Source organism: Stegodyphus dumicola, chromosome 6 (assembly GCF_044657685.1).
Source record: "Stegodyphus dumicola isolate Sdum_Otavi_A_Nest chromosome 6, ASM4465768v1".
In the NCBI taxonomy this organism is placed as follows: Eukaryota; Metazoa; Arthropoda; class Arachnida; order Araneae; family Eresidae; genus Stegodyphus; species Stegodyphus dumicola.
Genome location: NC_140773.1, coordinates 91,634,178 through 91,660,739, shown reverse-complemented (window position 1 = coordinate 91,660,739; position 26,562 = coordinate 91,634,178). Strand labels below are relative to the sequence as shown.

The following is a 26,562-nucleotide window of genomic DNA, read 5'->3' as shown; positions in this document are numbered from 1 at the left end:
TTAACTATATATACTGCTCCTGTCGCATAATAATATTCATGCAAATTGAAAAGATAAAATATGGCAATTTACACACTGTTATAGTTGCGAGCAGTAGCCATATATACGTAAAACTGGTTAAAGACTGTAATTGCTTTTCGCAATTATTATTCTTTTTGTTTTTGTTTGTTGTAACAGCTCGCGAAACGATCAAACTTCAAGGCTTCGTCATCGCTTATCTGCAGTACTTTATCACGTGTTCCTACGGTTTCGGTCTGCGATAATTTGCGCGAAATAGCCTGCAAGGCATTCATCAAGTTTGACTATACCGGCAAAAGCTTGCTCTATTCCAATAGAACGTAAAGGGATCAAAGCGTTGGTGGTCTCTGAAATGTAAGTACTTTCTTGTGACACTTTCAAACATTTTTACATAGATATCGTACATATAACTGACTGACATAATATTAATATGATTTTTGAGCGTAATTATAAATTTAAATTAAAAAAATAATACAGCTTAAAATTTTAATGTTTTCTTAGTACAGTATTATATATTTTGATGTTTTTCTGTGCACAGACTGTTCGAGAAGGTGGCTACATTCCTCAAATATTGATCCTAGACATCTAAATTCAACTACGAAATTTCTTAAAGTAATGAAGAAATATTCAGTCATTATTTCTATTAGTAGGAACACTTTATCTTATAGCCCTCAAATACATATATGTATATTAGGGTATGAATTGGCTTAATAAATTGAATATGTTTCATATGCATGTATTCTAGCCAAAGGGGGGCATCATTATGAACAAATTTTAAAAAAAGAGTAAGAGTTAATTTATTAATGCTATAGTAGTAGCTGAGATTTCTTCATTCATGATTTTTACGTTGTATACAAATTCTTTTATACACATCTGCACTCTTATTATGTGCTAATCACTTCACGTTAGTAAAAAGTCTTTAATTATTCGTATAAAAGCAGTAAGCTATGTGGCATTTTGCATGATTTTTATTATTATGAATAGCACAAGAATACGTTAGCTAATAGTCATTGGCTCATACATTCCATTTTTATTTATGCATATATTTAATTTATATGAACTTCACTTTTATTTTTCTAGACCCTGATTTGTTTGCTATTTTTTTATTATTGTTTTAAATAGATTAAAAGATTTCTCACAAAGTGAATTATTGTTTGATTTAAACGCAGAAAAAGACTCTTCTTTGTAACAAACTTTTCTTGAAAACGAAAAATTACGAAACAACTTTAAATTTGTTTTCATTGTACGTATTCTTTCAGAGTTCAATTACATTCAATGAATTTAAAACTGTTTTTTCAAACTGAGCGATTCTACCTCTGTTTTTAAAGTGCTTTCTTTATTAATATCTGAAAAGGAGATGCCTATCAATATCATCAATTGAATTAAATACCTATGTAGCAAAACCTTTAATCGTTTACCATATTCACATATTATGAAAAGTTAAAAAACATTACATAATGCGATTTTAACGTTTTTTACTAGTTTTTAAAATCAGTACAACAAATAATTAACCCCACAACTAAAAGATGCATTGGATGTTTCCCTTTCTATTACACGCTTCGAATTAAAAGGAAAATACTAAAGAAATTACTCAAGTGAAATCAACATTCATTTAATATTAGCACCTGTTACACTTTACGATAAAAAGTGCAGAATAGTTAATTTATTTAAAGCTAATTCGTTTTATGAGAATAAACTAGAAGCAAATTTCAGAACAAATTCTGGTCCATAATTTTAAGAAAAATTTAAATGTGGTAAGATAACCTTGTTTTAATAATGCTAACAGTAATGCTAACAGTAACAAAAATTATAAAAAAAAAAATAAAATCCGAAAGCATTCAGATTTTACGCCCAAACGGTCTTTTTTTAATATTTTGCGTGTTATCTTTATTTATTAAATATTATGTTACTCGCACTTAAACCATATAAAGTTCAACTCAACACGAATATCACAAAATATTAAAGAACAACATATCTTTAGAATTTCCGATAGACAATCTTCGCGCTCGAGATAAAAATGTTATTTTCCGTACAGTGGTGCCATTGCTCGCTTTGAAATCGTTGAGTTTGTTAATCAAAAATTCTTTAAAGTTTTACAAAATATGAAATAGGTAATAAAACAAATTCGAAAGTCTGGCGTCCAAATGACCATGCTCGGATGCAGAATTACGTTATTCAAAATTTCATGGCTCTAGGTACCATCAATCACAATGCAAGAAACATACGTACATTCATACAGATTCTTCAATATTCGATTTCTTTAAATATAATACAGGGCGATAATATTTGGTGGCAACAATTTGAAACGGAGTGCAAACAAGTGAAACGGACATTTATAGTGAAATGACGCAAAATGCCGTTTCGAAACTAATAGCTCCTCCGGGCTCTCACTCATTAGAACTAATAATATTTTCATACTGAAAGGAACTTAAAAAAATATTTTCAACATAAAAAATTCTTAATTAAAAAAAACTGCTACAGAAAAAGGGAGAAAGTGTGTAACTTATTATAATTAATTCAACTGCGACGTGAGTCTAACCTTAATAACTTTTACTAATAGACTAAGCACAGCTAGAAATGAGAACACATTTATTTTGTATACTGTCTCCATACAGTCCATGCAAATAATCATCACTCAGTAATATCTGGATAACGCATGAAATAGTGCCTTCCAATTAACAACAGCCACTGATAGGCTGCTACTTTTCTATCAGCCTTCGTACTGTACATTCTGTTCTTTAGATTTTTAAATCTCTGCGGAAATAAATAGGTCTTACCAATACTACATCTTCATGTTCCAATGAATGTCTCTTTGCTTTTCACATTCAGTAGGTAAATGGCCACCATGTTCTTTCTGCATTTTTCCAAAAGGGCAACTATTTAAGCTGTCGTCGTTAACTTCATATTTAGCAAAAGACTAAAGCTCTAGATTGCTTTGACACCTTAAGATAGAGGGAACACGATTAAGATCAAATTTTGACACTTCCTGGTAGATAACTGTTTTTAATAAATTGAAAGTTTAATTAGCTTCTAGTGAGGTCGGAAGTATATTTTCATGTGTTAATATTAAAGTTCAATATTCAAAATTCAAGAAATATTTTCAAGTATGGCGGATGAAACGAAAATTATGCATTCATATTCTTTTTCGTTTATTCTGTAAATCGCATTAAAGGATTTAAAGGAAACGAAAATAAATATTATCCCTAGATTTAATATATCATAGGCTATAATACCAAAATTACGAACCTGCACTGATAACTGTTTTCATTTGTATGGTATTTGGTTATTTTTATGTTTTATGCTTTACAAATGTTTTCTTTAAGGATCAGAGATTCAGCACCTTCCCAGTTTGAGCGTGGAGCTGAATATTTTCCTTTAAAAAAACGCCGCCTTGCAGAAATTAAGAAATTTCTCTCATATTTGAATTCACTAATGTGCCGGTATATCTTCCAGTAACTGTAATTATTTTTTTGTGTGTGTTTAACTATGATTGTAGCGAATGAACGAATTAATTACTTGAGATTTCTGCGTCATTTATTTTTCGTGGGTGATGCATATGAGTAAGTTTCCATTAGAACGACTCCCACGAAGACTTAAAGAGAGGCGTTGTCTTTCTCTTAGACAACGCCTAATGCGCTTCGTTACAAAATTACAGATCCTATTTCGCTAAACTATAAATCAGATTTTTTCGAGCTTGATTTATTTTGTGTTTATATTAATCTTCGTCTTTATCTTAAAATTTTTGTTTTAATAGAAGAAAATATTATTTTGATATCATTTGTGATCTTTATTTTGACTATAAATACGTATTTCTTTCTTTTTTCTCCAACACTTTAATTTCATAATCTCACAATTCTCTTTTTTTCTGAAAGCGCACTCGAAGAAGTGGATTAAATCAAAAATCAAAAGTAACAGAAGAAATTTATAACATTATTAATATTTATTTAAGAAGGGAGAAACAAAAGAAATACTCTTAAACAATTTTTGTTTATACAAACTCAAGTTTTATTTTGAAATATATGCCTTCTGCGTGTAATTAATATTATTTACCTTATAGATTGAACAGCGCCTTTCAAAGCGAATGAAGACAACCATTGATCGAAAGCTGAAATTATTTGGAAGTAGGCGATTGCAACACAAGGTAAGTGCTATTCAAGTTTTATCAAGAGCAGAATACTTGAGTTTAGGAAAAAAATCAGTGTTCGTTTCTTCAATTCTTTGCATTAGCGCTTTGAAAGTTTTAGGAATTTTTTCCCAGAACATCTGGACAGAGCTCATAAGCATTTATGTAGATCTATCAACAATTATTCTTTTATGTACGTTTTTCTCTGAATTAAAACTGAGAACTCGTGCATTTTGATATAGGTTAGGTTATTTAATTACGGAAAAGCCTCGAGGGCAATCTGCCTAAGGGGAAGGGATGCCTTCGTGGAGGACTTTCTAAGGGTAACTGGCTCGTATACACGTTACATGGGGAAAACCATGAAAACACCCATGTAGCCAGCCCGTTCGCGAGATTCGAACCTCAGACCGAACTACCAGTGTTCAGTGATTTTACCGCTCGACCGCTGGTGGGCGCATTTTGATATATTACTTCTTGCTCAAAACGTGTTTTGGACAATCTGCAGGTAAAATACTGACTTGCTATGCTGCATATATGTCAAGTGTCGTCAATAAATGTATCGGACTAAGCTTGTGATATCACAGTGTATTCTTATATTTACTACTACTATTTTCTATTGAAAATAAGAATAATCAGTTGTTCATTATTTAAATTAATATTAAATTCTTTTTTATTTACATTTCTGACTATTAAGTTTGGTTTTACTGAAAAGACGCATAATAAAACTGCTTATTTTAAATAAACATCATAGAATAATTCAATCCTAGTATTTATTAAAACGATACACAACGAGTCTCGCATGCTTGTATTTCAGACAGCTTCAATATTTTCAAACATTTTTAAGCTTTGGAATGAATAGAAGCAAGAAATTTTTTTTTAAATTTACATCGTAGAACCCTTTAATTCTATCGTTCTCACAAATAAATTTATTGTTTCACAAGATTCCTTATATACTGTTAAGTAGACAATATTCACAAGAAGAGAAGACTACTAGGAAACGATTAACAATTATCTCACATATGAATATCCTACGTTGGTATTGGACAACTTCCATTATAATGATTATCAAATTCCAAAGTCCTGCTTGGTTTTAAGTTGCCAGTTACCTATACAAGAACACAAAATCGTAAATGACAGCAAGCATTTTTAAGGAATGGTTGCGTTCCTTAAACGGACAAATGAAAATAAAATCCAGAAAAATATCATTGTAAATTTATAATTGTATCCAAAATCAATGGTTTAAAGGCCATATAAAAATTTATTACCAAACTTCTGTTCTTTAGCCTCTCGATCAAGGAATCGCCTCCAGCTTCTAACGCAATTAAGGAAATTACTTCTAATAAAATTCATTTCTACTGTAGACGAAAATAAAACTTGCGAAGTTAATATTCTAACAGCATTACAGATTGTCAAAACGACATGGAATAATATACTCGTAGTTATAGAAAAATCTTTTCCTGAGGCTGGCTTTGAAGTGCAACCGAAAACATTAGAATACATTGATGACATGTTAGATGTTCAAGAAATCGATGATGAAAATTTGGACAAAGGAAACTAAAGATACGCAGTTTCTAAGAAAGAAGATTCGCAGTTTCTAAGAAAATAAATTTTAAAGAAAAACGGATCTCTGACCTAGAATATGTGGAAAATCTGTCTTAAAATGGCATTCGTTTCGCTGTTACGAGTAGAAATAACTGCGTCATTATGGAATGAAAAAGATGTTCATTCAGCGCCATTATCTAATATAACTGTCGCCACTCTTCTTGACACTTTAAAATGTATTTTGAAAGATCAGAAAATTCAGGATCTTTAAGGAGATGAGAAATTATGTTTTAAAAATATTAAAGGAAAAATAAGTAAACAGGGAATTTTTATTATTTTGTAGAAGATAAATATTAGTTACGTTAATAGTAAATGACAGTAATATTTTTTGATTAATTTACATTAAAAACTCGAAATTTTATTTCAGAAATATCTATTAAAACATATTACCTTAAAATTTTTATATTATCTTGAATATATATTATTTTACTATTACTAGCATTTTTGGTAACAAAGTGATTAACAGCTTGTTACCATGTGCTACGTATAGAATTTCTTCCTTAAAAATCTTATTTTCTCATAATTAATGAAGATATATGGAGTTTTTTTTTTTTCATTATAACGTCTTTTTCTGAAGGACACGAGGTGTCCTTGTAATGATCATGTTCATCACTCCACCAAACCAGGAATTCCGTGTTGATTGATTCTGATGCTACTGATTTTTATTTCACTGATCTTATTAAGTAACAATAATATTTACTGAAATAAAAAATAAATTAAAATTTTTAACATTTTAAAAAATCATCTTGTTGTTTAAATATATTTTGCGCAAGATCAACGTTAATGAACTTGTTGCTGCTTATCTATGCAGCGCGAAGAACACGCTTCAGTTAAGATATAAACAAAGATCCAAAGGATATTAAACATGAATCATCAGCAGTCTGTCAACTGAACTAAGGCCAAGTTGCATTTGTTGACTAGTTTCTTCATGCAGGACGAAACTGTATGTATGTACAAGTTTTTAAAGTAATGTTAGTAATTTATTGACGCCATAAAATAGCGCCTGTAATCGTTAGTATACAAGCAATTTTTTTTTTACATCTCATGTCTAGATTTTTTGCTTTAAGTTCGCCGTCTATAGCTTATAGAAAAAGACAAAAATTGTGCAGTACAAATACATTCATTATATAAACAGCCACTGTAAGCCTAATAAAGCGTAGATCACTTTAAATTCTGCAGTGTTTCTCTTCAAGCATTACTGAATAATCTAGTACTAATGTGATATACAAACAAGTTCCCAAAAATGTATCAATAAATGTTCTTACGCGGCCTTTATTTTAAAAGCCGCTGGTTGTAAATAAATACTTCCAAGTACAAAAGTGTTCTAGATAGGAATATATTCATGTTATGGCATTTTTTCTAGACAAGAAACATATCTAGGTTATGGCATTTTTTTAATTTACAAGATCAGTTTTGCACTGATTTCGAAGTATAACATTTTATAAAATTCCCCAGGTTATATAATTATGTTTAGTAAAAGTTTTTATTTACTCTAAAAGAAAAATCAATTCCCGCAAGAAAACGTTGATGGAGATATTTAATTTTAAAGTCTGAGTTGAACTTAAAATGTAATGCCTGACGGCTCACGATATAAACTGACGCGTAGGAAACTCGTAGGAGCCGGCGGAAACAAGCTTTAGGACTAGAAGCACTCGGTACTATAGCGTTCATACAGAATTCTTTCGACGTAGTGCCGTCGATTAGGTACCGTTTGAAAAGTAGTTTCCGAATAAGAATATCTTTCTGGCATAACTATAATAGATAAAAAATTCTTTAAACAGAAGACTAAAGACCGTCACGACTAGACTACATCAGACATCGATGTTAATATTTGTCCGTATCGAGAAACCTACGAAACTTCGGTTATTTTACTCAAATCAAAATGCTCAATGAGCCGTCTTCTGCCTCTTTAAAAAATTTCTCCAGCCCAGATCGCCTAAAGGACGCTTATGGAAGCACGCAAATACGGAAGCACAGAAAAGTCTCTCTCGCCTTTATGCTAGTGAGATTTATTTGAAAATTTTAGGGCAGATTGGACACTGCTATTCTATACCTGGTCAGCAATGTAAAATATAAACTTCGATTAATAAAATCCTCTTTTCTGGGTAGTGTCTAGCTTAGAGCTTTTTGAGGGGTGAAAGAATTTTATCAATTTCTTCGGAAAGATAGACTAAAGGCTCCACTAATCAACTGGAATATAACAGAAAAGTGAGTAAATGCAATTTTATTTGTTTAAAAAATTTTGAATTAGTATTATTAGAAGTCGGAACAGAGGTCCTATTCAAATTTTAGGAAATTAAAATTATGAGTCGGAAAAGAGGAGTAAGACTTCTTAATTGGAATGTTATCCCGATCGCCAAACATTCTCGATCCAAAAGCCTTGTTCCTTTTTTTGTTCAATTTTTATTTCTAACTTCTCCGAGATGGTTCCTGGCACATAAGGTTCGTTTACGAGGGACATAATATAAAAATGTTATATGGATCAGTGCTGCATTATTTAAAATTCTGTAAAAGAAGATGCCGCTGTATCCGTTATATAATGTTAATAGAGGAATAAGCAGTTTTATCATTATAGAAAATGTAAACAGAGAGAAAATTTATGTAAATTAGCTGCGTTCTATGAATCACATGAGTTCCTTTTACTTTTTTTCACGAACTATACTTACAATTAGCACGTCATCACTTATCGTTATCCATACCCTATTTGATCTAAATGCCCCTTTCGAATCTTGAGACCTACCGCAAATAACCTTGAATACACACTCTTACACTTTAACCTCTTCACTGATTGCGTTGGTTGAAAAGATCTTTGCATGTATTATATTATCTGTGTTTAAAATTCCATTTCAATACAAACAGCTTCTAATATTTGAGTAATCTCGCAATTGTAAACTAGCATATACTGAAAGTCTATGCGTAATTTTCTGCTCTTCAGATATTTTTGGCAAATTGTACTATCTAAATAGTAAACAAACTTGTCCAAGAAGGCTAAATGGGAATAAATGTGGCTGTGAATGGTGGAGGTTGCTTTTAGGTTCTGTAAATTTTCAAAGATGGAATTCAAATGTTTTTACGCCGAGATGATGCCTCGAGTTAACCAGAATTTGGCTCCAAGTTTGAAAATAAACATGAATGGGTCATATTATGCGTGGAAAATAATTTCACATGAAAAAAAGAACTGAAGCAAATTTAAGCAGAACATAGTAAGAATGGATTAGATTACAATTTAAACCTGAGTTCCCAACGGGTTGATTCTGACCTCCTGAGGGTCCATAAAATTTTAAAGAGGGGAAGTTGATGATCAAGAGTTTGACAATCGAATTTATACTGGCAATTGATCGGCATAATCAAGATCCCATAAACTGCAATATACGTTAGACGCTGCGTTCTGAAAGTCGGCAAAATATTTACAGCGTTTATAAACAGTTTTAATACCGTGATAGAATGTTTCGTTGACGTTCACAACCCTACCCAGGTAGGGATGTGAGAAATACATGCATTTTACGAATAATTGCACGTATGTATTGGACGCAAAAAATATACAATGAGCGGAAAAATACGTGCAATTTATGAATGGCCTTCGTACAAAAAAATGTAAAACTTCAACGTAAAACTATCGTAAAATGCGTCATGAAAATAAAGTAGATATTTATATATTTTTTTAAGTTAGTAATTGTAGTAAGCTCGCCTAAAAGTTATCAGGAGCTGTGGCTCCAAAAAGTTCAACACATTTTAAAAAACAAAGTCATTGTTCACTGCCACGCCTATCGAATTAATTTCTACCTTCTCGTTGCCCTGCGTTGGCAACATGCTTTTGAGATTTGTCGTTCGTAGGATTCGAACGATTCTAAAAGCGTAGCTGGCCTGTAACGGTTGTAATTCTTATTTTATGCTTATCTGTACTTCTGAATTATTACTAAATGTTTACGTGTGAATGTTATATTATTAAATGTATTCAGTTTGGTTGAAATAGACCGAGAGTGGCTGAATTTATTAAGTATAATCAAAGTCGAAACTGCGTCATCCATGTCGGCGCCATTCTAATACGAGGTACGTAAACAGTCATAGAAGGGTGAGAAATTATGCTACACGAGAAAAGTTATTTTTTTAAATTGGAATATACATAAAATTTAGGTATATTTCATGCGAATAATCGCGCTTTATTCGTAGCTTTTGCGTGTATTATACGAAAATTTTAAGGATTTTGGTATATTTTGGTTAAACTGTGGGTATATTTATCACATATAACCGGTGGCCATAATTAAACTGACAGTGCTCACAGTGTTCTGTAGCGCGATCTATTTGCGAGAATGACGCCACATTTTGTAGGAAGATTAAACAAGACGCGGGACGAAGGATTCCGCGAAAAAACAAATTAGTTCCAAAAGTCACCGCTAGGGGAATATTTGGCGCTGTGTAATAGAAAATAGTGTTAACAAATGCAAATCAATACGGAAATTACCTTTTACTTTGCATTCAAATGAGGTTCAATGTGGCTGCCGTTGTTGTGGACCACATATTGCATTCTGTGCACAGTATGCACAACAGCAGAAAGTAACATGTCTGCAGGAATCTCCTGTACAGTCCGTGATATGTTATCCTTCAACGTAGCCAGGTCCTGGACCATTCCTTGATAGACATTGTACTTAAGGTAACCCATAACCAGAAGTCGCATGGGGTAAGTTCAGGCGACCGAGGTGGCCATGCATTTAAAAAGTAGCGGCTAATAACGCTATCTGTTGTGAATTTCTGTCGTAGCATCTGTTGCACCCGTACAGCAACGTGTGGACGGGCTCCATCTTGCATGAAAACGATTTCCCCCAGGCATTGTCTTTGCTGAAATGCCGGAATGACAAAGCTGTTCAACATGTGGCGATATTTCTCTCCGGTAACAGAACAGGTTTCCGGTCCTGTTGGGGTAATGTTCTCATAGAAGAATGAACCTACGATAAATTTTATTCCGCATTAATTTGCATTTGGTAACACTCTATTTTCTATTACATAGCGCCAAGTATTCCCCTAGCGGTGACTTTTGGAACTAATTTTTTTTTCGCGGAATCCTTCGTCTCCGTCTTGTTTAATCTTCCTACAAAATGTGGCGTCATTCTCGCAAATAGATCGCGCTACAGAACACTGTGAGCACTGTCAGTTTAAGTATGGCCACCCGGTACGTAAGTCTTCCCAAATTTTTACTTCGCTTGTACATAATAACGTATCCTTTCGGTAGAAATTTATGTAGATTCCCTCCCTTTTGTTTAACTAGGCAGATAACCCTCGTGTGATTTGCTGTAATCAACTAAGCAAACAAAACCCATTTTTTTACCTCGCATATATGTATCATTTTGGAAAAAATTCAAGTAAATATCCTATGAAAACAGAAGAGAAACAAACATGTCAAGTGAAACGTAAAATTAATAACACAACAACCCTAATTTTGACGTAGATTTACTTTAAGATCTCAATCTACTTCGAGGGCAGGCAGGTACAGGTCCCTTTTCGTCAAGAGCAAAGAAATCTGCAAGATTTCCTGACGAAGAGGAACCTGTCTGTACCTGCTTGCCCTCGAAATCGATTGAGATCTTAAAATAAATCTTCGTCAAATTCAAGGTTGTTGTGTTACTAATTTCATAAATCTATATTTTTACTATAATCCGCAATTTCAGCAAAGATTTGCTTAAACCCATTGCTACATTTATACGCACATTTTTTTTCCTGTGAAATCTACATATATTCTTAAAGGTATACATACATATAGTACCATACTTCTTCTATAATTATATTCAGATAATACGAGTATATTCACATTACGAATCGTTGTTTTAAAAGAATGATTTTGCATACCGGCGTTTTCAATTACAAATCGGCAAAATAATACATAGATGTATGAGATAATATTTATACCTATGCAGTATTAAAAAACACCATGCACACATTTTTTTTTTTTCATGCATGTATTGAAATTTCCTACCGTTTATTAAATGCAATAAGGTAAAATAAGAAAAAAAGTCTTTCATTAAGTAAATTTTTTTTTCTAAAAATATGTGAATTTGATGTTTTTATATAAAGCGGTTACTGCGATGAAAAATAAAAATATTTTAAAGTAATTCCAAATTATAAATTTTTATTTAAAAAATCCATAATATTTTTCACTGAATTATCAAATAACTAAGCAAATGTTAAAAATGTGTAATCCTTATATGATTTACCTTAAAGAAAATCAAAATCGATAAGAGACACCTACCATTTTTTAGACTGCGGCTTCTATTTCATCCACTTTTATAAAAACATACCTGCAGTTTTCATTAAGTATTCTACCTATGTTTTATGAAATTAAATGTCTCTGAAATTCCTACTTTATTAATGGCCAGTTTATTTTATAAATACATTTTTCTTAAATTATATTATTTATACTGTATATACATGTTATTTATATTGCTTATACACTGTACGTTATATATGCCTTAAATTTCCTTAAATTTTACTAAATGTTTCGCAACTAATACTGTTTTTCAGATACAGTGAAACTTAGCATTATGTGTACAAAAAAAATTTTTATTTTCTTCCGGTCATTTTAAAACTGCATTTGTTGAATAAATGCTTCAAAACCATAAATATTTTACCCCTTGGAAAAATAATGTACAGTAACTGATATAAAACTGCTTTTATGTATAATTTTATTAAATGTGTAAGCAGATATGGCGACATAATTAATAAAATAAAAAAAAAACATGTATAAATGTTCAACTCACGCAAAACAAACTGCAGAGAAAAGAAATAAATTTCACTAAAGTTGGAGCGATTATCTTCGATTTTCGTTCAAAAGTTTGCCACAAGTGAACAACTAAAAGGAGCCCCGAACTAATTAAGAAAAATTAAAAACTAATTTTAAAAAATTTTATTTATTATCTTAAGATTTAGAATTATATTAAAACGCGTACATCATGGTATGCACTTTTGACGAGATGAAGTTTCGAATACAAACGCCCGCGCTGAGATGCCTTTAATTCGCCTTTTTGCAGTGATTTTAATTCTTTCTATAATTTTCAGTGCACGGATTGTGATACAGTGAGGCCTATTTAACTATTTGACACGACTTCACCGTCGCATCCCTTCAGTTTCATGATTCCAAGTATAGAAAGGTCTCCACGATTTGAGGTTTACACTATTCATCCAGAGAAATAAAACATGATAAGAATTATTAAGGTAAGCTACATGAGGTATAATTATCTTAGTTCAGGTACTCTTGAAGAAACTACCATTAAATCATACCATAGGCTCGAAATAAGCACTTGATATAATACATCATATGTCACACGAATCTTACTCACAATCCTTATATACTGACATGTTTCAGCACAAAACTGACAATAAAAAGAATTATTATTAGAATATAGTCTCTTCAATATAGCTTCTAAATATATTCTGTAAATTTTCATAAAAAAGCTAGGGGTACCCTTCGCAGGTTACCCGAGCAATACGAAGCCAGCTTGATGCCCGGCTATGTTTTTGTGCAGCCGGTTAAAACTGATGCTCGACAAAGTCCGCTTCTTAGTGTTAGGATAAGCGCGTTTAAAGGAGACACGGGAGTGTGTTTTAAATATCGAATTTTGTCAAAATCTAAAGAGATGTGAGGCTTCAGCATAAAAGCTAATCATCTTTATCTGTGATCGGCCATTTTATTTCCCGTGAATTCTCGCAAATTACACAGACGTCTTGCTAGAACTGAATTTGAAGCACCCGCTATAAGGCAGGCAGTGATCGCATATCGTACACAGATATCGCCAGATGCCAGCTAGGAGGGAATAAGAAATACTAATAACGACTTATCATAATAACTATCATAATTCATAATGCTACTTATCATAATACTACTTATCACAATTCTTCTATCATAATACTACATATCATAATAACTAATTTATCATCGTTATAACTAAGAAATACTAATAACTACTTTTCATAAGAAGTGTGTGACTGTTCTGTGTCTGTTCATAAGAATAGAACTGTTCTCTTTCCTATCCGTGTGTAACAAAGTCATATTAAGTTGCTTGTATTTGCCTATTTTATCTGAAGAGCCAAAGAGTTGAGCACTTGGGTGCATGCATTTATACTGACAGTGGTTCGCAATTATACGGACTGCTTGTTTCGCGATAGTTTTTCAAGGTTAATTAAAAGTTTTTTCACTACTCATAGAACATTTGTGTGTATTTTGTATCGACTATTTTTGTAACTTGTTAGTGCGTCTCTGTAATTAAAAAATAGACAATATTTTCAAATTAAAAAACTAATTGCTTTGATCGAAATTAATTTCTTCGCGATCTATATAAGTGTGTAAGATATAAAATATGAAGGAAATTACTAAAAAATTATTAACTTAATAGCCTTTTTGTTAACTTTAATTTAGCTACGTTCCTTTTAAAGAATCTGTACTGCGTCGTTTACGTAATTATTTCATCTGCAATGATCCGCCAGGCTGTAACGCTCTTGTCCAATCACCATTCAAAATTGAAGCAAAGGAACCGAGTTTATAAATACCCTACCTGCCCAATTCGCAGTTATCTTTTCTCTCCTGCTGTAGCTTCGCAAGCACGTAATTAATCGCTTTGCTTCTTCATTTATTGTTTAAGATGCAATATGTGTATTCAAAATTATGCGGCTATTGCAGCACCCCTAGTACTGTCAATAATATGTCAGTCTAGTATGTCAATAAGTCAATAATAGATGTCCTAAGAAATTAGTGATGTGTAACTGAAGATATGTATCAAGAATGTTCAGGAATACATACAGGCATAAATTATGTGTTAACTCGGCACGTTTGTCTACAAGTCCATCATTCTATCTACGCAACAATTCTAAGCTATCTTTTAACATCAGTTTATCTACAAATAACTCGTTGCACAAATAAAGAACACTTGTTTTATTTTTATTTTTACAGTTTCAAAAAATGTCCTTGAAACAAGTAAATGAACGAAAGGAATAAGTAAATGAACGAAAGTTAAGGATGAAAATAGAAGTTTCAATGAAAAATGGAAATCTGATTATTTTTCACGCTTGTTGAAAGACAAATCTGTTTTCCTTTTATGCTGGAATTTAATATTCGTGTTAAAAGAATATAATATTAAACAGAATTCTAAAACGAAACTTGACATAAATCATAGAAACACTAAGGCCAAATACGGAAATATGAATTGGAGAAAAGCTTAAAATAACAACAAACTGTATTTAAAGCTCAAATATTTTTATCATATTTGTCGGTGAAAGCTAATTACACTTTTAATAAATTTTTAGCCAAAAAAAATGAAACCATTTGTTGACGGAGAGTTAATTAAGGAACAGTTAACTGCTGTTGTAGAAATCGCTTTTACTGATAAAAAAAGACATTGTTCCGAAGTTATTTTCTCAAGATTCACATTTGCAAGGAGGATTGCAGACATGTCCAAAAACATTATTGCAACTTTAGGTGAACTCACTGAGAAATTTGAATGGTGTTCCTCGGCACTTGATGAGAGCTGTGACGTCAGTGACACATCATAACTAGCGATATTTTAAAAGTAATCGATTACAGTTTCAATATAACTGAAGAAATGGGTTCATTGATGCCAATGACAGGAACAAAACCTGCACAATGAGCTAGAACTGCTGTTGCAGAAATTAACGTTTCCACTGGAAAAGGTTGTCGCATATCAGTTGATGAAGTATAAGGAACGGCAAGCATGGACGCAGAATTCGCGAGAATTTTATTTCGTGATATTAAAAACTATACAATGCACTCAGCCATTATAAACAATTCTTTCAGACTTGCTTGTTTTGTTCCCTTCTCAAACAAGAATCTGGGCTTCGAGACGAAAACTACATACCCTTCACTGATAATACAATGCATGGTTTCAGTTCTAACTTTTGTACAATTCAAACCGTTGCTTGGTTTTTATCATTCACATTCGTGAGAATTCTTTTGATACTCATTAATTTGTCTATAAAATATATTTTATTTAGATTATTCGAATACGGCAAGGCTCATGAGGTCTAACTACCTAAGAGAAGAAATGCCTTAGCGAAGGACCTTCTAAATAAAACAAGCTTTTAATTACATTATATATGGGCAAAACTGTGAAAACAGACTTGCAGCCAACACTTTTGTCTAGGCCATAGGTTCTCAACCGGTGGTACGCAAGAGAAAAATAGGTGGTACGCAAAAGAAGCAAAGTACTTTTTTTTTTTTTTTTTTTTTAATTAAAAGAAACACAACAAGTTCCCCGTGTACCACATAGTATCACATGGGGCTTACAGAAGTTAGTAAGAAACACAATACAAACTAAACAGAAGAGAAAATTGAAATAAAATTAAGGATGATTACACAGTTTTACAATGAATTGACAAAAAGTGTTAAAAGCACTTCTCTCAGAAATAAATTGGTAAAACTCTGGAGGCCAGTTAATATTAAAATTTTTCAGTCCCAGTTTCAAGACTTTTCTTTCGCTCTCATATTTAGGACATAAAAGAAGCACATGTTCTACATTCTCCTCGCCGCCGAGGACACAGTCACAGGCAGACTCAGGACTCAACTTAAATCTGTTCAAATAACTTTTAAAATTCCCATGTCCAGTAAGAAACTGGGTTAGTTTATAATTTGTGAAGAAATGATGACACGACAGTCTCATTTTAATAGAAGGGGAAAATCTTCTAGTTAAACTCCCTTTATTTGAATTAATGAATTCGTGATTCCACGACTCCACAATGCTTTCACACATGACCTTCTTATAGAAGGAATTGGGGATATTGTCAAAAGTGTCAATTTCCCGCTTAGTCGCAGTCTTAGCAAGGAAATCGGCTCGTTCGTTCCCAACAACACCTGTATGACCACGAACAAATGAAAATGAAACCGAAATATTTTTATCCTTTAGATTTTTCAGTTCTTTTTGAATCTCGATAATGATATTATTAGAAGAAGAAATACATTTTAAGATCTCCAAGGATGAAAGGGAATCAGTACAAATGAGATAGTCTGAAACAGCACTGTTTTGTTTAGAGACCCATTTGACGGCGAAGTTTAAGCACAAAAGTTCAGCTATGAAAACAGTACATTCATCTCTGATTCTAAATTGAAAGTGCTCAAATTCAAGACCATTTTTGAAGACAACAAATGCGAGACCAACCTTGCCATCAATTTTGCTGCCATCAGTATAGCAAGTTACAGGCGAATCATCTACGATTTTATTGCTAAACTGAATAAAATTAACAGTATTTCTTTCTGAAGGATGACGGCAGATAGAGGTAATATACAATCATACTGAGAGACAGTAGAAGCAGAAATATTATCCTTATAAGCAATAGAATGAAGAATGGCAATGTCAATCGGAGGAAAGCCAGAAATTGCATAAACAGACTCATAGCTTACGGTACGATATCCACATATGACCCGCAGAAGTATCCGCCTTTGAACACGTCGTAAATATCTATAATTTATCTTCTTCTTGAGCGATATACCCCAGACTCTAGAGCCATACATAATGAAGGGGGCAATTCCTTGTTTATAGATGAGCGAATGAACGTTGCAATTAATACCGTATGTGTTGCGTGCAATACGACTTAATCCACGCTGTAATTTATCACATTTCTCTGATACATAAGTTAAGTGTTGTTTCCAAGAAAATTTACAGTCAAGAAAAACCCCAAGATATTTCATTTGCTTTACCACAGTCAAAGGGGTGCCATCGAGAGATAACTGAAATGCATCATAACAGATGTTTCGCTTTTCAATAATCATAACCCTGGTTTTATCAGGATTAAAATCTAATTTAAAACCTTTTGACCAGTTGGAGGCGAAATTTAAAGTCTCTTGTGCCTGTAAAAAAGTAGCAGAAAGGTCCCTACTCTGGAAGCAAAACAAAACATCATCCGCAAAGGCTATAGTATCACAACAAGCAAGATTTTCCAGTTTTAATAGGAGATCATTAATAATAATATTTCAAAACGTAGGTCCTGAAACAAAACCTTGAGGGCAACCCCTTTCAAGGTGACGAATTGCAGAAGCCGAGCCCAATTGCAATTTGGCCGCCCGATCATTTAAAAAATCAGCAGCAAGTAAAAAAATATTCATTGAAAGTTCCACTTTTTTGAGAAGATTGAGAATACAAGGCCACCACGCATAGTCGAAGGCGCCCTTAATATCCAAAAAGACCAAAATAGTGTGCAAGTTTTTCTTTTTTCCTCTCTGAACAATTTCATTCAAGCGTAAAAGAGCGTCTTCAGAACTTTTTTGAGGTGTAAAACCATACTGATTACCAGAAAGAAGGTCTCTATCGCGGAGATACCAACAAATTCTGTTAATAAAAAGTTTTTCCAAGCACTTACCCAAAACAGGAAGTAAGCTTATACACCTAAGGTTATCTAGGCAAGGAATCCTAGACTCATTTCCTTTAGGAATAAGAATTACTTGAGCATGTTTCCAAACACGAGGGAAAATGCCACAATTTAAGCAAACATTAAAAAGTTTATGGAGAAATTGAGGAAACATTAAATGAAACTGTTTAATAATCTCATTCGAAATAGAGTCAGGACCAGGTGATTTATTTGGTTCCAGCATAGAAATAACTGCATTAACTTCATCACAAGAAAACATAGGATCTACAAAAGAAGAATAAGCAGTACGCGCAGCTTGACGGTATTCCTTATGCAAATCATCATCATTTTCCTCTAGATCCGAGGGGAAAGATTTCTGAAGCACAGCAGTAATTGTCTCTTCTAAAGAGTTGGTTGTCTCTCCAGTGGAAAGACAAATACCAGTTATTTCAATTTTTTTCATGAAATCTCTTTTAACTCCATACGTGTAAATCTTTTTCCATACATTGTGAACATCAATGGTCGAAAGAAATGTTTTCCAAGACTGAGATTTAGCATCGGCAAGCTTTAGATTGTAAACTTTTCTATATTCAAGATATTTACTTTTATAAAGTTCTCTAAGAGGCGGATTTTTACAACGCTGAAATCTACGCCTAGAGGCATTAAGCCTTTTTCTCATACAAAAAATTTCGGCAGACCACCAAGGAACATTGTGCTTACCATGATTCCTAACAGATATGGAAATTTGAGATGCCCGGAGAAGAACAGAACTAAAATTCTCAACAAGAGTATTTAGTCGAGAACCGTCAGTACAGTCGTTAAGAATATCAATGAAACGGGTGATGCGAGAAGAACAAAATTTTCGAAAACGATCCCAATTTGCTTTCCCTGTATTGAAGATTTTAAAAGGAACATTTGAGGTGTCTCGTAAGAACGTAGAAAGACAAAATTCAAATTCAATCATCATATGATCAGAAAGGGATTCTTTTTCAGACAGTCGCCAACTCGAAATATCCTGGAGAAGATCTGAACCAATAACAGTAACATCTATATAACTAGAACCCTGAGTTGCCTGAAACGTAGGTCCATAATCTTCATTAATAACAAATAGGTTGTTGGCAGATATAAATTCACTCAGTTTATCTCCACGAGAGTCAGAATAGGGACTAAACCATAATTCAGATTTGCTATTAGAGTCCATACACCAAACCACTCGATTAAGATTTTGGACATAAAGACTTGACTAATTTTATGAAGATCTAAGTCAATGTTTCTTGAGGGTTCAAAATAGTATGAAAAAAGAGTGAGCACAGTTGAGCCAACAGTAATATCCAAGGTAACCATATTATAATCCGTATTTTTATAATCAAGAAATGTTGATAGATCACGTGATCGAATAATGATTGCCGCCTTTACATTATCAGAGTTAGGATCACAATAAAGTCTATAAGTGCCAGGATATCCTGGAAGAAAATTCTTGTAATAATGAGGTTCCTGAACCAAAGCACAGTCAATATCATCAGCTTCCATATTTAAAATTAGCTGTTGTGTCGCAGATTTGGATTTATGAAGATTTAACTGCACACACTTTAGAATGCGTCTAGCCATAATCAATTCGAGATTGAATGTTCTTTCTCATAAATTCATGAGTAGGACAGCATTCTGAAAAAGGTTTGTGATTAACATTCACTTTTTTATAGCTGTTATTTGTTTTATGATTGAAGCGGATGCAATTTATACAAGCTACAGCATTCCTATTCGAACAATCCCTTGCCTTATGTTCTCCAGAACAGTTAAAACAGGCTGTTCGCTCACGACATTCATCAGCACGATGGTTGTACCCAAGACACTTAAAACATCTATTGATGATAATAAAATCGTCAGTTTCACATATACTCCAATTAATTTTCAACCTGGCTTGATTCAGAATACGTTTACGAACCATGGGGTGCGTTTCAATCACAACGTGCCTCGTGAACTGGAAGGTTTTTAAAGTAAAACGAACTCTACAGATACTTCTGTTTTCATCAGATTCAACAACTTCGGGATTTTGTTCAAAAATCACTTTCAGAAGATCTTCATTAGGTATTTCATTTGGCACATTTTTTACAAGTAAAACAGGATTCCTCTTTTTTGGTAAGGACGTGTTTAATTCCGGAGACTTTTCATTAATCTCGGCTTGAAGTCGATTCCGATCATTTTCTGTCAAACACTTAACCAAGACTTTATCTTTTCCAATATTTTTCAAAGTATATACACCTAACTTAGCTTCTAATGGATTAATTTTTAGTTTAATAACTTTCTTAACATCGTCAGAAGAGCAGTTTTCAGAGTCTACAATTAAACAACAATCCGAGGAAATCAAGGATTTTTCATTAATCCTTGTAACATCAGATGGCGCCACCACACTAGCATAACTAGGTCTTGAAAAGGCGTCTTTCAAACTTTCCTTACATGCATCCATAAATTTAACAGCTTTGATACGTTCAAAATTCTTATAAATAGAAGATTTCAATTCACCCAAAGCCTGCCTGGCCTCCTCGCGAACCTGTTGATTCATATTGCATTTAGATAGAAGTGCTGATTCAATATTTTTACAGTGTTTCTCAAGAGCATCGTAAAACACGTCATCCTCCGTAAACTATTAAATTCTAAAATTAATTCCCCAACATCCTAATTGAGTTTTTTTTCTCTAACACTCGTAAAATTTTGCGATTTGAGCTTTGTTCAAAGTCAACAGTCACTTATAGACTTTAGCAAGAGGTGAACGATCTGTCTGCATGGCAGTTTTCTGTCTGCATGTTGTACGTTTTCCAAATATTCTCTTAGCCGTAGACATAATAAAATTTACCATAAATTATGTTTTTAAAAGGAATGACAGAAATGGATTCTGTATTTAATAGGAAAAAAAATAAGTTCCTATAAAAATATAATAATAATTCATTAATTATCTTAGCGTTTATCGATTTATTAGCATGTCAGCACTTTAAGTCGACATTTCCGAGCTTATATTGCTCCATTTTCAATGAGAATCATTTTTTGCGTCGGTTTTTCTGTCTCTGACAGCAGGTATTTTGTCTTGACATCGGGTTTGTTGCTTTGTATTCCTTACTTTTCTATGTGATTTCAGAATATCGTCTTCCGTTTTTGAAGGATTCGTAATATATTATGCGTTTAAATAGTTGTGAAAAAGTAATCAAACAAACCTAGATTTTTCAAAATGGAAAATGGCTGGGATTGACTAAGCAGAAAAGTAATGATTCACAGGTAGATCTAGGACAATCTACAAACACTAAGAAAATTGAAAAGAAAAGGGAAATTCTTTATAGAGAAAGTATAATGAAAGTTATTTATCATCTGGGTTTACCTGGAATGGAGATGAAATCGACCCTCAACCTCAATGTATTGTTTACGGTGAACTATTATCCAATCAAAGTATGAAACCATCGTTTCTTAAAAGACATCTCCAATCTAAGCATGTCAATTTAAAGGATAAATCTGAAAAATATTTCAAGAGGAAATTATCGGTGTTCAGTAGACAAGTAATGAAAGTTTTGTTACTTCAAGTGAAAAAGCTTTGGAAGCTAGTTACTTGGTAAGCCTAAGAATTGCTGAGACTGGTCAGGCTCACACTGTTGGAGAAAACCTTATCTTACCAGCAGTTAAAGATATCGTTTAAACATCATTCAACGAAAAAGCGGCTATAGAACTTTATAATATGCCGTTATAAAATAATACAGAAAGTCAACAGTTTCATGAAATGGCAGATTCCATAAAAGAGATACTTATTCAAAAAATAAAATACTGTGAGTATTTCACATTGCAATTGGATGAACGTACTGATATAACGAACTTTGTTCGATTATTAGTTTACATACGTTTCGAAGAGGATAAACGAATTGCCGAAGATTATTTATTTTGTGAATATCTTCATGATAGAGCGACTGAAAATTAAATTTTCAAAGTAATTGACAATTTTATGTTTGAGAATGATATTCCTTGGAATAAGCGCGTTGCCGGATGCAGTGACGGAGCACTGAAATGACGGAAACTTGAAAATGGCAACACTGTATGGGGGAAAAAATTATCCCCAGCGCGCGATACTGTGTATCGGAAATTCTAAAGATATGTTCTTTAAATATTTTTTGATATTGCTGCTGAACTGAATTTTATGGTTTAAGTGCGAAGAAAATGTTATTTAATAAATAAAGGTGACACACAAAACGTTAAAAACACGCCCCCTTGGGCGTAATATAAAATTTGGAAGCTTTTAGAATTTTTTAGATATTTATATTCAGAAATTGAAAAATAATCATTGTAAAATGTAGTGGTGGTACTAAAGGTTTTCAGTTTTTGTTTAGATGGTGCGCGTTATTCAAAAGGTTGAGAACTGCTGGTCTAGGCTCTAACTCGGCTTGAATTACATTAATGCTCAACTTAACCACTCGGTTACTGAAAAAACAGATACATTTGGAAGTATTATGGATCGTAAGGTGTTTTCACATTTTATTTTTCAAAGTGCCATTAAATCTTCTTCTACAGAAACTTTAGTTGAATTAAATGTAAAAACTTTTCCTTCAAAAATTTTTAAGTTCATATTTTTAATACTTTTTCCTGAAGTTTGCAAAATATTCCACTGACGGTCTCTAAAATTTTCAGCAAACACTTTTATCATACCGTCTTTCCTTTCTGTTTCTGTTGAATTGCTCAAGCAAATTTTGATGAGACGTCTAAACATATTAAAAATGTATCAAAACCCGCCATTTGGCGAACTTAAATACTAGAGAACCAATGCTAAGCTTCAATTGGCTGTCTTTACCGTAAATTTATGAGACGATTACTCGAAACTTTTGGCGAAGAGTCTTGTGTAACTTATAAGCACCTACTTTCTAGTCACTTTTCATTTTTTCCCCATGGGTATTTTGCCTTGCGTAGCACGATATAAAACATCTGCGCTCCTATAACTTGCGATTTCCTGGATACTGATGCGCTAAGTTCATGCCATCTCTTAACTGAGTCAACTATAAGGCTCGTCCTCTGCTCCGTACGATGAAGATTTTCTCCTTCTGCTATCGTTTATAGAGAAGGTGAACGAAAGGAGCAGTTTATGGCTCTATAATGCGTCCCCATAATTACAGATGATATCCTAATTTTCAAAATCCTTCCCTTTTTGTAGGTATAAATTAAATCGCTCATTTGACGTAGTAGATTGAGTAACAAACTTTGAATTAAAAAAACTCAATTTTTTCTTCAGATGATAGAAATAAATTCGGGTAAATCATCAAATAATTCCCTTTTTTGTCCTTTGATGGCACCGTTATTCCTAAAACGTCAATTACTAGCATTTTGCGAAAAGAAAGCAAATAACTGCACTTTTAGGGTTTTATGTTTATCAATCCATTATCTTCTTATTTTTATATTTAATGTCACTTCTACTTTCTTCGGCTTCCACTAAGATGTATATTAATTAATGTATACGAAATCAGAATTTTTGAAATTAAGAAAGAGCTTTTTGTCTACGACCGCTGCTTTCTACAAACTAGTTTCGACCACCTCTTAGATTTACCTGAATCGGCTTAGACTTTTGCTAGCCGTATTTGGTCGCGTGATTACGGATCCTGAGCCAAAGTTTGCTGTATGACTTCGCCTGCTGAATTGCATACTTTAATTACTTAAGTTTTATGTTAACTTTTTGTTAAATCTTGCAATTAGCGATGGAATTGTTTTATTAATTACATGAATCGCGAAAGTGCTAAAGAAAAGGTTTATTTCTTCTGAGTTCGTAATCATTTCGATGGAAGACTAAGAGGGGCAATAGGCATGATTTTCTACACAGAGACAGATGAGCTTTGAAGTACACAAGTTCCGTGCGAACTCAGCATCAGGAACTCTAAACAAATCAGCTTGATAGCAGTAACTGTCCACCAACTCGATTCTTCTGTGTTCCTGATAATGTCACTTCCAGTATACATCCCATCTCCACATCCTGACGAAGAGCTCACATTATTCAATTTCTCATCATTTTCATTATTTCGCTAACGGCTATTACTAGTACAATTCTTTCAGAAATTGATGAATAACATACAATCATTTTCAAATTTACAGCTTTATAAGCGAGGTATGGGGCGAGATCGTCAAGCATTTTTACATTTATGGTTTACTCATTTTATCTTAATTTGTTTCGTTGCTAAAACTGTTATCTACAAAGATTACATTATTGTGATTACTAAAAATGATTTTATTTATCTTAAACTTATCCATTTAATATTTTGTGCGTAGTTTAACATTACATAACATTTCCTAGAACATATTTTTAGAACATAAATAAAAATTTAGATTATCCAATAAAATTTCTTAAAATTTAGGTAGAATAAATTCATAGATATTAATAATTAAGTGGCATTAAAAAATTTAAAGAAAGAACGTTACGTTAGATACTCTAAATTCAATTGCCTTTTTTGGTTTTTTAATCTTTAAATTTTAGCTTCTGTACTTTTAATAAATTAGCCTCTTATTGCTCTGTTAAAGCAAAAGTTGCCAGGTTTCTCCAAAGTTATATACGGACTTGTTGCATAAATCAATCATTGATGATATTTTTTTATATCAATGTACCTTGATTGAAAGCTAATATTTCGCTCTTGGAAACTTTTGAAAGTTTTAGGTAAGTCTTCCCCTCTCTTTCTCTGAATAACGATAGCTCATCTTACATTACTTTTTTACTTTATTTTGTTTTGTTTTCTGTTTTATCTAATCGAGGCGTTTCTGGGCCTTTCTAAAAGAAGTTTCTATCAGGAACTATATGCATAAATAGTTTTGAAAGAAGAAACCATATGTTGTTGATGGCTGCTGATAAAACCGTGCCATTTAGTTTTGATACATCAGTGTTTTTTCCTCATTTGACCTATGATCACAACAGTCTTTATTAATGATATTTTTCTATCTTAATTTCAGTGAGAATATTTCAGTCTTCTGCTGAGAGAAAGATAATTTGAAAATCATATTTTCAGGAATGATGAAATTTAGTCCCGTCTTTTGAAAAATGTTTTATTCAAATTATTTTAAACTATTTAAACGAAATAAAACTTTGAACAAAAATATCTATCACATGAAAGCTATTTTAGTTATTTAATTACGTCTGATACTAATCTCATTTATTTTCAACAGTCTGTGTCAATTTATATAAGCAGGAGAAAGTACGAAGTGCTAGCATATTATTATATATAATAGCATTTAAGTTAAATATGTCAAGAATGAGGTTTATATTTGAATTGCTTTGTTTACAACGATATGTGTGGTTTTACTCAATTCTGATTATTATTAACCTGATTTTTGAAGCTGATTAACATTTGCAGTGCCTGTAAAGGGAGTTGGAAGTGCATGATGCAAATCTTGAAAGCCAATATTTCACTGTGAAAATATATGAAGAGCAAATAATAATAGCAATACATGTGCATAAATATTACTGTCATACATCGATCCTTTGATAAATTCATCTTTGCCGGTTCGTTTTCCATCCACTTATGAATGTTATTAGTCAACTCTATTTGCAGGAAATAAACTGGGACACTTATGCAGGTTTAAGAATAACACGAGCTATATTTTTTATTTTGTAAATACACATTAACTTTTCACAAAGTATTGCTTTTATTCACATTTACATCAAACGCACAAGTAATACATTGCATCTCTCAATTCTTAACAACAACAACAAAAAAAAAAAAAAAAAAAGACAAACTCTACTCTCGGAATACAGCCAAACTCATTTCAAATTTTTTCTCACTTTCATGCCGTCCTTCTCGCATCAAGCACGTTTCTTCTTCACGTTGCCAGATATTTTTTCCTCTCCTTTCAGATAAACTGTTTTTTTACACGAGCATGCCATCCTTCTCGCATCAAGCACGCTTCTTCTTCTCTTTGCCAGATTTTCTCCTCACTCCTTTCAGCTATAAGTCGTTTGTTTAACTTTTCTTCCGGCAGGCTTGGTCGGTAGCATCCCCTTACCGAGTATGTGCATGACACGCCCCTGCGCCAAAAATGAAATTTGTCCTTTCTTTGGGACGTATTTCATTAATCAATATCCAAGCAAATTTTCTGTACATTACTTTTACACAATACCAACCTCGTACAGTATTAAATAAAACAAAACAGAACAAGCAATAAATTATTACAATCATACAAATAAACAAAGAAAAAGAAAAAAACAATCAAATTATATTAATCATATCATATTTGATCCAGACGTGAAAGTGCATCTGCACTTTGGTGCTGGATCCCTGGCCTATGACTAATCCGCAAGTTCCATTTCTGCAATGCCAGAGCCCACCTCGTCAATTTGGGACTTCGAGGAGTAGTTTCGTTCAAATATCTGAGAGGTTTATGATCCGTTATAATTTCTACCTGAGCCCCATAGATCCATTTATCAAATTTATTCACGCCAAATGAGACTGCCCAAGCTTCCTTCTCAATGCTTGCCCAATTTT

The 26,562-nt window shown here is 32.8% G+C and overlaps 1 protein-coding gene across 1 annotated transcript in view; it reads left to right on the top strand.

The window, feature by feature from the left end:
* Nucleotides 1–222: 222 nt before the first annotated feature.
* LOC118202628 (zinc transporter ZIP1-like) overlaps nucleotides 223–26,562 on the top strand; it is an 86,317-nt gene continuing 59,977 nt past the window's right edge. Inside the window, exons 1-2 of the mRNA XM_085818672.1 lie at nucleotides 223–372; nucleotides 4,076–4,159. The gene's annotated coding sequence lies outside the window, so the exon portion shown is untranslated. The remainder of the gene's footprint in view (nucleotides 373–4,075; nucleotides 4,160–26,562) is intronic.